This window comes from Rosa chinensis, chromosome 5 (assembly GCF_002994745.2).
Source record: "Rosa chinensis cultivar Old Blush chromosome 5, RchiOBHm-V2, whole genome shotgun sequence".
Classification (NCBI taxonomy): domain Eukaryota; kingdom Viridiplantae; phylum Streptophyta; class Magnoliopsida; order Rosales; family Rosaceae; genus Rosa; species Rosa chinensis.
The window spans coordinates 10,512,675-10,524,997 of NC_037092.1; the positions used below are offsets into that span (position 1 = coordinate 10,512,675).

Sequence of the window (12,323 nt, forward strand, 5' to 3'; positions counted from 1 at the left end):
ACCATAGGACAGTTGCATAGCACATGGATGCTAGTTTCCAAAGCTTCACTCCATAGCAAACAATGGATTTCAAAATTGAAATCACATCTCATATAAATAGTGCTAGAAACACCAAAAATTTGTACCAAATTCTAACACCAAATTATGTGACGGAGGCCACATCATTAGTTTGTGTTGATGTAATCACCAACTAATAAATTCAATAAATTTATTTTAAGGAAATAATCTTTTTTTTTCCCGATGAAATAAGGAAATAATCTTTACTTACATTCTCATTTATATATTTTTTTAATTTCTTTTAATAAAAGAATTTTACAATACAATCTTGTTTGAATTAAATTCCTTAAAAAAGCAAAACTAAACACCTCTTTTATGAATTGCCACAAAAAGTGATCTGTTTATGTATGTTTAATGGGTTTAGACCTTTAAGGTACCTTATGAAAGAATGCACATTTTTCATTAGTGAATAGCTTAGGCTATAGATATAGTCATGAACTATTCGAAATGAAACAAAGCAACAAGAGAACAACTATATTGTTTATTTCATCATTGCAAGTGTAAGATGGTTGATGAACTTTGAAGGGTATATAAAGAAGGTTAAGCGATGATGAGAAATAATTAAGAGATGGTTAGAGGTAAATAAATTTTGACTTCAATTACAATTTATGTTAATTATTTATCTTAAAGAAAAATTAATTATTCTCAGGTATGTTAAAATCGTTAAATCAAGAATGATGATATAACATTTGAAATCCAAAATTTAATTTACAATTTTCGGATCTCTAGCATTTTTCTTTCGGGTGTAGCTATTGTCACCCTACAATTTTCTTAGTTCACCCTACAGACATTTGAATTATTGAAAGGGGGAAATGATCATTTACCCAATTTCAACAACAAAATTGCTCACTTGCTCCACTAACAGTTTTTTAACCCCATTTACCTAAAACACTCTAAGAGATTATTTTCCTACTACCTAATTAATTCTTTTTTTATTCTTTTTGTTTATTTTTGAGACTTTTTTGCCCTCTCCTTCTTTCTCACTTAGAGAGAAAAGTCATCCTCCACCTTACTGTGCTCCAGTGACTAGTGGCCGGCAGTGGACTCCGGTGACCGGTGATCGAAATCCGGCGATCGATTACCAGAATCCGGCAACCGGTTACTGGAATTCGGCAATTGGTGACAGGAATCAAGAATCCGGCTACCGGACCAGTGACCGGATTCCGGCGTCTGATTTTATTACCCCCCAATAATACCTAGTAATCATATTATTGTCCCCCAGTAATCATATTATTGCCCCCCAATACTCATATTATTGCCTCCCAAAAATCATATTATTGCTTCCAATAATCATATTATTGTCGTCCATGTTAAAGTAAAAATGGATTGGAATTGGTCTACTCATTTCATTTATAACCCCTTTATATAGGGATAGGATTACAACGGAAATATCAATTACATTGATGATACTAAATGTTGATTGAGCTGTGATTTGTAATTGCTTGATTCCCTCTTTGTCTGTTTCTTTGACGAAGGCACATAATGTGCTTTTCCTTTAACACTCCCCTTGTGCCAAGTCAAAGACGAAATGGTGCATGAGTTGTTGCCTCACTAAAAACCTTGCCAAGTAACAATAAAAACCATGTGGGACAAAAATAAAACTTGGTCGAAGGAAAAGAGCACAACGCACCTTCTACATTTGAGAATGACATGTGTGTGTTAGACTCCCCCTGACGTCTACACCTCCCCCTGATCATTACATTAATCAAGTGAGCTTGGAAAGTCTTCGCATTCCTATGCTTTTCACATGTTTCTCAAATGTGGCCTTAGGCAGTGATTTGGTGAACAAATTTGCCACATTCTCCTCAGACCTTTCTTGATTCACTTGAATCTTGAGGAGGGTCTGTTGTTGCTGATTGTAGAACAACTTTGGCGATATGTGTTTTGTGTTATCACCCTTAATACAACCTAGCTTCATCTGTTCGATGCAAGCTGCATTGTGTTCATAAATGCAAGTAGGCTCTTCAGTGGTATAACTCAAACCACTAATCCCTCGAATATGTGCAATGATAGTTCTTAACCATACACACTCACGAACCGCCTCATGTACAACAATGATCTCTGAGTGGTTAGAGGAGGTAGCCACAAGGGTTTGCTTGGTTGATCTCCAAGATATCGCCGTGTTCCCATTGGTAAATACATAACTAGTTTGGGAACGACCTTTATGTGGGTCAGAGAGATACCCAGCATCAGCAAAACCAACCAAAACATCATTTGGCGTTTCGGTGTAGTGAGTGGCACTTTCGCCATCAATATTTTCTTCAGGGATTGCAGTTCCATCTGTGGTCCCTCTTGTCTCTCTGTAGGGAAAGAACAGTCTCAAGTCAATGGTTTCTTTTAGGTATCGAAGATGTTCTTGATACCATTCCAGTGACGCTGCGTTGGCGCTGAGCTAAATCTAGCTAACAAGTTCACTGAGAATGCAATGTCTGGTCGAGTAAATTGGGCTAAGTACAATAATGCGCCTATTGCACTTAGATAGGGAATTTCAGCTCCCAACACTTGTTTGTCATCTTCCTTTGGATGAAATGGATCTTTCCTTGCATCTAAACTTCGACCGATCATCGGAGTGCTAGCAGGATGTGCTTTGTCCATGTTATATCGCCTGACTTTTGGACATATGCAGACTGGTGGATTAATATTCCACAAACTTGGTGTTCTAGTTCAAGGCCTAGATAGAATCGAGTTTTCCCAAGATCCTTCATCTCAAATTCGGATTTCAAGTAGCTCACGGTTTCTCTTATTTCATCAAGAGTACCTGTTATGTTCATAACATCGATATATACTGCTACAATTGCAAATCCGGAACTTGTTTTCTTTATGAATACGCAGGGGCATAATTCATCGTTCTTATATCCCTTCCCAATCAAGTAGTCACTTAGACGGGTATACCACATCCGCCTGGATTGTTTTAATAAGTAAAGTGAGTGTTTCAACCTAGTTGCAAACGCACTCTGTGATTTAGAGTCACTTGGCTTGGGTAATGTAAGGCCATCAGGCACTTTCTTATATATCTCTGAATCTACATCCCCATGGAGATATGCAGTAACCACATCTATGAGCTGCATTTCCAGTCCTTTGGAAACTACTAAGCTAACTAAGTAGCGGAACGTTATAACGTCCATTTTGGGAGAGAATGTCTCCTCGTAGTCAATTCCAGGGCGTTGTGAGAAACCTTGCTCCACAAGGCGAGCCTTGTACCTTAGGACTTCATTCTTCTCATCGCTTTCTGACAAAGGTCCATTTATGTCCTGCAGGCTTTACACTTGGTGGGGTTAGCACTACCGAACCAAATACCTGTCTCTTTGTCAGAGAATCTAATTCTACCTGGATTGATTCATTCCATTTAGGCCAATCTGCTCTTTGTTGACATTTTTCAACAGAGCGTGGTTCGATATCATCGTGCTCTATGATTCCTTGAGCAACAGTATATATCATCAAGAGAAAAATTCAGTCACCGTCCCCAAACTATGCTGTCAAGGCCAATTTGATACTCGAACTCTCAAAAGTATCAATGTGATACCCAAACACGTATTTTGACATCAACGTGATACTTCCGTCAAAAAATCCTAACGGGGCCGTTTGTTTGCTAACGTGGCAAGCGCGTGGGTCCTATATGATATTTTTATCAAGGGCAGGAATAGTCTTTTACTCCTAACTGATTAAAAAAAAAAGAACGAAGCACAGAGCTCCATCGCCCCAACTCAGTTCTGATTTTCGGCTTTCTGGATCAGTCTCTCGCTCTCTCTCCTTCTCTCAACCCCAGTCTCCTCTGGATCAGTATCTCACTCTTTCTCCTTCTCTCAACCCCCGTCTCCTCTCTCTCACCAACTTCATCCTTGATTTCTTCACTATCCACCAAGCCTCCATATCCATAGTACCTATTGGTACTCCTCTACGACCAGCCGATCCGGACACTAACATCGACGACGACGATGCCGCCGCAGCCGTCGATTTCGAAGACGACAAGGATAGATCCAAAACGACGCCGTTGTTTTCCCACTTGTAGCTGCTCCCCAACGGCGAGTTATGAACCAGGGGCAGAGGGGAGTGTCGCTCCTCAGATTAAACGATGACGTCGAGGGTTATGGGCGGCTGCTGGCGGAGGTGGCGTCGGAGTCGCAGTGGCGGAAGTGGTCGAGCGGCCTTGATGGTGGCGGTGGTCGTGCGTTCATCGACGGCTTGGGTAAAGATTAGATTTTTTTTTTGGTGGTAAATTCTGGGTGTGTGGTATTGAGGATGGTTGATGTTATGGTTACTGGGTTTGTGATTGTGATTGGGTGTGTTCACATTGAAGAGAAGCAGAACGGCGAGCTTGTGGAGGGAGGACCAGCCGCCGGGAGGCTCGGAGAAGGTGGTGGAGACAAGATCGGAGACGATGAAGCAATGTTCTAATCGATCTGTCTGGGCTTTTACTTTCTGGGTTTTCAATCAATCTCTGTCATGAACATCTCCATTACTTTCTGGGTTTTCAATCGAAGAACCTCAAACTCTTGGTTGCTCTCTTCCTCAAGCAGCAAAGCAGAAACTCTTGGTTATTTTCTGGTTCGATTTCTAATTCTTCAATGTTAAAGTCTCTCTCTGAAACTCTTGGTGAGTTACTGTGTTGAAGACAGAAACATGTTATGCTTGGGAGCTTGGTTGACCGATTCGTTGGTTGGGCGCTGCCGTTGCTTGGCAATTTCACCGTGATTAGATTGATCGAGCTATCGAATTGTATTGGCTTGTATTGTACTATTGATGATTAAAATCATTAAATTGGGGTGGGTGGCTGGTGGTTGATGACGATGTCAGGTAAGTAAGGAAATGTGGTGGTGGAGCTTGCGGCGGAAGTTGCGGCTGTTTGGCTAGAGGAAAATCCCAGAAGAAGAAGAAGAGAAAGAACAAAAAGAAATGAAAAGAAGAAGAAGAAGAAGAAGGAGAAGAGAAAGAAGAAAGAGAAATGAAAAGGAAAAAAATGAATTAAAAAAGGGTAAATTGGTCATTTTACATTTTTTAGGGGCCCACGCGCTTGCCACGTCAGCAAACAAACGGCCCCGTTAGGATTTTTTGACGGAAGTATCACGCTGATGTCAAAATACGTGTTTGGGTATCACATTGATATTTTTGAGAGTTCGGGTATCAAATTGGCCTTGGCAGCATAGTTTGGGGACGGTGACTGAATTTTTCTCTATCATCAATATGTATGGAAGATCTTTCTATCAACTCATACGCACTCTCGTAATCCTTTGAGATTTCTTTGTTCTCTAGAATCATTTCAAACATCGGAGCGTCCTCCAGTATTGATTCATGGACATAACTATAATCAGAGATAATCTCATGAGAGGGATTCTATACATTGATGATTGGTTTGTGCCTTACTCACCCTCTTCTTCCTTGGGTGAGTGTCAATCGAACCAAGTGACCTCCCCCACTTCCTTGGGGAGCCACGGCCTCAACCACACCTCCACTAAGTGCGGTTGCAGTGCCTCTATCTGCGGCACCGTGCCCCTTGTTGGGGACTTCTAACCTTGCAGGCACATTTGCAGCTGGTATATGTGATCTCGTCACTTTTGCGATATCAGTAAACGTATCAGGCATCGAATCTACTACGTTCTGAAGATCGATTATTTTTTTCACTTCACTTTCACTTTGTGAAGTGCGGGGATCAAAATGAGACAGAGTGGGGACAAACCACGACAATTCCTATCGTTCCCTTGAAAAATCTTTTTTCCTATCTCCCCCTAACGACGGGAAGACTGTCTCATCAAAGTGACAATCCTCAAATCTAGCGGTAGAGAGATCGCCTGTCAAGGGTTCCAAATAGCGGATAATTGTTGGGGATTCGTATCCAACATAAATACTTAATCGTCTCTAAGGACCCAGTGTACACTACTAAAAAAAACTTCAATTACGACGGCAGTTTGCGACGGCAAATAGTGATTTTGCCGTAGCAAATACTATTTGCGACGGCAAATTAAGCTTTTGCGACGGAAATTCCAGCGTTGCAATAGATGGCGTCACAAGATCCAATTGTGACGGTAAATTTCCGTTGCAAAAAGTATTTGCGACGGAAACTATTGCCGTCGCAAAGGCTAATTTAGTTGCGACGGGTACTTTGCCGTCGCAAAAAGATATTTCATTTTTAAAAGAAAAATTTTGTGTGAATTTCACACCAAAACTAGTACTGTACTGCAAAAATTATAAATTGAAAAATGTTAAAATATCATATGAACTCATTTCAATTACAAATCAACAATCACAATTGTAAGACCAACCAAAGGTTTTGCAAAATTACAAGCATCAAAATACCTAAAACTACTAGCTTCTTGTTGAAATTAAGAGTTACACACGAAGCTAGTGACCAAAACTTCTGAACCATATTTATGACTAACATCCTCCTTGCTTGTAACATTCTTCACCCGAAACCCAAAAACTATTGGAAGGAGACCTTGGGTTGCCCAGGAAGTTATACAATCCTATCAGCTTCTTCTTCATTTATTGATCCATGACTTGTGCTTTTGAAGAGCCCCACAAGCAAAATAGAGACATATCCTTAATAATTTATCCCACAGATAGCAAATAGCAAGTAAATATCAAAGAGATAAATTAACTTTTGTAACCATAGATAAAACTTATGATTGAGAAGCATACAGGTTTTAGAGTGAAATGGAAATGAGAAAGAGCATGATTCTTAAAGCAAAGTTTCTTGAACAACATTTCTGCATGATCAAAGATATAGACCACAACGCTAATAAATCAGCAGTTTTATGAACACAAAAGGATGCACGCATGCAAAAGATCAAAAGATACTCATACATGGAGACTAAAAGCATAGCAGAGATAGAAATAACAACAATAAAAAACATGCACCTTATTCTTATACTTGTCTTTGGATGGCAATGAACCAGAATCTGCATTCATCTTTTGAAGATACTATTTCTGCAACATCCCAGGAGGTCAATTCAAGCAATCCATATGGAACCAAATTACTTGATTCTTAAGAAAACCAGTCTTGCTGGCAAGTTAAAGCAGGCATATACCTAACTCACCTCAAAAGTATCCAAATGGGAAGCCAAAATTGGGGCCTTCAAATAATCAAAAGGAACAAAATGACAGGCAATAAAAGTCGAATAGAAAAATTGAAGCAACTCCACATATATAAAACATGTTAAGGACTAAAAAGACAAGCAGAAAGCTATTTCTACTTAAATTTTCAAGCTCCAGGTCACTGTCAAAAGACCAGAGACAAAGAGGAAGACAGCCTTTACAAATCAGCAGGCTTGCCATGGTGTATACTCTGGCATCATTTTCTGCCTAACCTTCCTGAGGCATCATGTTTTGTCTAAAATAATCACGATGATTCAATTCCCCTGCAACTTAATCCTCCATCAAGATACAAACTAGTACCTTATTATAGAGTGCATTGTTCTCTTCTGGAATTAACTTGCAGCACGAACTTGAATATAAGAAAAAGAAATGGCAATTAAAAAAGCAAAGCAAGTGTTTCTGTGCAGGGGGGTACTATTAAACATACTAATTAAGCCGCCTATGAGTCTTCAGTTACTAAACAAAGACACCATAAAGTTTTCCAAAACTGTCCCATACACAAAAAGGGGAATGTGGCTTAGAAAGGAATAAGAGAATTACTAGAGGCAGTAATAACTTGCAAAATTGCCAAAAAGGTTTTTCAAAGGCACATGAAGGAGCAAAAATAAAAAGGTAAAGTCTGCACTTTAACAAAGGAAATTGGAGATAGAAAGGAAGTTATACAAAACATCTTTGGAGAGTTAAACTTATCATTTGGTGTCAGAAGTGCACACAACAAACTATATTCGGAATTGGGCGTTGCTACAATAGTGGTGAATTGTGGGTACTCTAATTGGAAAGTTTCTACTTTTTAACAGTGTCATTGCCTTGCATAAATTGAATAAAGGCAAAATGGGGAGAAAACAAAATGCTAGAGAGATATTCACCACAGTAAGACTTTAGAAGTGCTTTGCCTTTCTATGTCATTTAGGGTAATACAGTAAAACATTACTCTGTTTAGTAACTAGAAGAACCACAGTAATGAGGGGTTTATCCAACAAAAACTTACCAAGTTAACCAAGTTCCTGTCATTAATTCTCAGCTATTCCTTGAGATTCAAATATAGATTATAAACCCTGACAGAATATATACAGAATAACGTCAATATAAACCAGAAAGTTAAAGACAATCGAGCATAACTAACATGGAAGAATTATATGTCCTCAACTGTAAGCCATAACCAAAACAAAAGGCATGCAGGATGGTAACATGACAACCTCAAGCTGATCTTAAGAGGTTTAGTGTGAAGGATAACAAAGTCAGCTGCAAGATTTCCTTAAAAGACCACAGTTACGGAACCTAAAACGTAAACTATATATACAGCATGCAATTTATGAAAAACCAATAACACATTACACAAAATCAGCTGGATTTAGATCATATAGTAGTAAATACGAATAACCATACTATCGTGTGCTATTTTATTGAATTGCATAGCAAGCCAAAGTAAATCAAAAGATTAGATAAAGAAACAATGGCATGTGTGAGGGTTATGTAGCTGCTGGTATATCGCGGCCAACTTTTGGAATTGGAACTGACGCCAAGACTGGAACATTGGATTCCAGCACTCTTAAGACAGCAGGGAAGAAAGATGAACCGAACAACTCCATCTTACCGACTTCATCAATGACAAATAGGTCAGTATCTTCTCTTACCTGATAAGAATAGAATTCTTCAATTCAAAAACTCATGAAATAGACATGATGCACTCGGCCGTCTAATCCATAAATAAGATCACTTTTAACTACATGTTTAACAATTAGCAGTGCAAAACAATATCCCACCTGCAATTCAGGAACTGCCAAGGACTCAAACGACGCAACATCTACTTTGTACTTCCCCCCACAGTGGGCCATCTCAAAGATTCAGGGCTGAAATATATAGCAATATTGATGCGTTGAGCCTTAACTGGAACTAAATGAATTAATGATTGATCTGGACAATGAACAATTACGAAGATTGAGAAGACCTGGAAATGATGGATGAGGCAAGCGGAGCGGTACGGCCGTCTAATGTGACCACCTGGAACCCAACTCTCTCACCTCCTTATCTAACCTCATCTATACAATTGAAATTGATAAAAGACAAATTAACATTGTAAACATCGAATCTAGAGTTGTATGTATATGAAAACAGTTTAAGAAATTGAGATTGAGAGTGAGAGGGGATTACTGGTGTAGAAACCCTGAATCTTTAAGTTAGGGTTTGAGGATTTCAGGGTTTCAAAGACTTTCACTATTAGAGTGGTTTTACCAACACCCTGCATCAGATTTAGAATCATATATAAATCTTGTCAAAAATTGGAAGTTTATAGAGAGAGAAGATAGAGAGAGAGAGTGGTTGCAAACTAAACGGAGGTCCAGTCACCAGCAAGCTTCAACTGAATAAGCTTCAACCCTCATCCTCCTCTTCCTCCTTATCTGAATCGACCACCTCTTCGAGATCAAGAAAACCCATATCGGAGAGCCTCTTTTTGCTCCGCTTACACTCCCACCGCCGCCACCACGATAGGGGTCGTATTCATCGTCCTCCTCCTCCTCCTCGGCCACGTCGTCAATGAAGCTCGATCTCCTCCGCTTGTCACCAAATCTCTCTCTTCAATGGCGGCCGAGGATCACTAGGTCAGGGTTTTGTGAAGCGTGAGAGAGAAAGAGGAGGAAGTGTCGCGTGAAAGAAATTGATTTGGATCTGAAGGAATAGTCGTATTTGTTTCTTTTTTTTTAATTATACAAGCGACGGCGTGACTATACCGTCGCAATTGATGTATAATTATGCGACGGTAATGTTATGTCCGTCGCAAAAACTCTTTAACATGCAACGGTAAAATAGCCGTAGCACATGCCGTCGCAAAAGCTGACTTTTCGCGACGGAAATGTTTTCCGTCGCAAATTTTCGAAGCAATTAAATTTTTTTTAGTAGTGGTAGTGCGCTGTGGGGGTGCAATAAGCACATATACTGCGCAACCAGATATGCGTAAGTGTGAAATGTCAGGCTCATAACCAGTTACCAACTGGTACGCAGAAAATGGTTGGCTAGCAGTGGGCCTGAAACGAATAAGTAAAGCAGCATGCAATATTGCATAACCCCATGCAGATATAGGCAGGTTGGTGCGCATAACCGATGCCCTAGCCACCATCTGTAGCCTTTTGATGGTGGCTTCTGCGAGACCATTTTGTGTATGCACATGGGGTACAGGATGCTCTACATCGATCCAAATAGATATGCAATAATCATCAAATGCTTTTGATGTAAACTCTCCAGCATTATCAAGCCTAAGGCTTGATAGGGTGATCAGGGTGGTGAGCCCTTAAACGTATAATATGTGCTAGGAGTATTGCAGCATTTCTTGTGGACAATAAAACGACATGTGACCAGATTGTCGAAGCATCCACCAGAACCATAAAGTACTTGAATGGTCCGCATTTATATGGATAGGTCCACAGACATCTCTTTGTATCCTTTGTAAGAATGGAATGTTTTGTTTTGTATCTTTAGCATAGGAAGGTCTCGATCCTGTTTTTACTAAAGAGTAGGCTTTGCAAAACGAGTGATGTGCCTTTGAAATAGTCAATGAGGCATAATGGGAGGGAGGTAGTGCTTATAGTACTTCAGAAAGCAATGACTGCATTTGAGCAATCCTAGAACCGACACCTTGCAGTGTGGCGGATTTTTCTCCCATTTTTCACTCGAAAGAAGGGATGTCCGTGTGAGTTCTTGAAAAATACGGATCATCATGTCACGACCTCAGTGCCATAGGCGGTCATGCAAAAGCCTGTATGAGTCAGTGTCCCACATTTCATTGTTGGTGACAATATAGGATTCAATGATCCTAATCGTAGTGAGGTACAGTCCTCTAAATTGACTCATAAGTTTCTCTAAGACGTGTTTCCTTCCACAGTCATTAGATGTAATATCAAGGTATCCAGTTCCATTCTCACGGTGTGTTTTTACATGATAACCGTTGGCACAAATTGCTTTGAAACATTAACAAGGTTCGATTAGCTCTTGGTGCATACAGAGCATCTTTGACTTTAAATATATCTAAGATTCTTTAGAGTAATTCTATTTTAGTAGAATGATAATCTTTTCATTCTAATAATAATTTTTTCTCTAGATGTATTGCTTTACATCTTTATATTGCAATTTCAAACCATGTAAATATGTGTAGTAAATAAATTTGAATAAATTCAGTGCTTGAGAATAAAATTCAAAATTTATTAATGAGCCAACGATAATCAAATCAAGGTCTTGTTCTAATTCATCAAACCATTATTGAAATAAACTTTAAGACTAAGTAATAGTCTAATTAAGAATGAGGCATTATGCCTTCACAACTGTTTTTGGAAAATAAAGTAAATAAAGCAGATAAGTTAAAATCTGGGGCATCGGTTGACTGAGCAAGTTCCTTGTTGCCATTAAAGTATGCAATTGTGAGGTTGACGTCTGGGTCATGGCCTCCTGCTTCCATATAGTGAGTCTCTTGTTCTTTAGACTCCCTATACCTCTTGTAATTGGCTGCTACTTTGTTGCTTGCTTGGCAGTTCTTGTACCAATGCTCAATGACTCCACACCTATAGCATGGTTCATTGCCAACTCTATTCTGTTTGACTGAAGGGTTCTTAGGTGCCCTTTGCACCTTGTTTCCATGACCACTAGGTCTAGCGCCACCATCTCTGCGCCATACATTAGGAGGCCCTCCACGGCCCATATCATGACCCCCATGTCCCTTGCCACGTGGTGCACTGTTGCCACGTGGGTAGGGATCAGCACGTCCAATCCCCTCTGCATTGGGGTTCTTTCCACCGTTCACTTTTCCATAATTAGCCTCAGGAATTTTCTTTGTTCCAACAGGCCTGACATTGTTGTTTAACATAACCTCATTATGCCTCTCAGCCACTTGCAGTAGGTTGATCAGCTTGTTGAAGGTTGTGATTCTTTTGTTATCATACTCTAGCCTATTCTGGTTCGCTAGTATGATTGCTGAAGTAGGAAAAGTGGAAAGAGTCTTCTGGATCATATCATCTTCTGTGATTTCCCTTCCACAGAAATTTAGACGTGCTTTTAGGCGCAACATGTCCTTGTTGAAGTCATTGACCTTTTTGTAGTCAAGCAAGCGGATTTCATTCCACTGAACGGTCAGTTCTGGGAGCAAGGTGTCATGAATGTTCCCAAAACGTCCCTTAAGGGCATCCCACAGT

At 39.7% G+C, this 12,323-nt stretch overlaps 1 pseudogene; it reads right to left on the reverse strand.

Annotated features, from left to right (window-relative positions):
* Window positions 1-6,281: 6,281 nt before the first annotated feature.
* On the reverse strand, window positions 6,282-9,809 carry LOC112201470 (annotated as a pseudogene).
* Window positions 9,810-12,323: the final 2,514 nt, after the last annotated feature.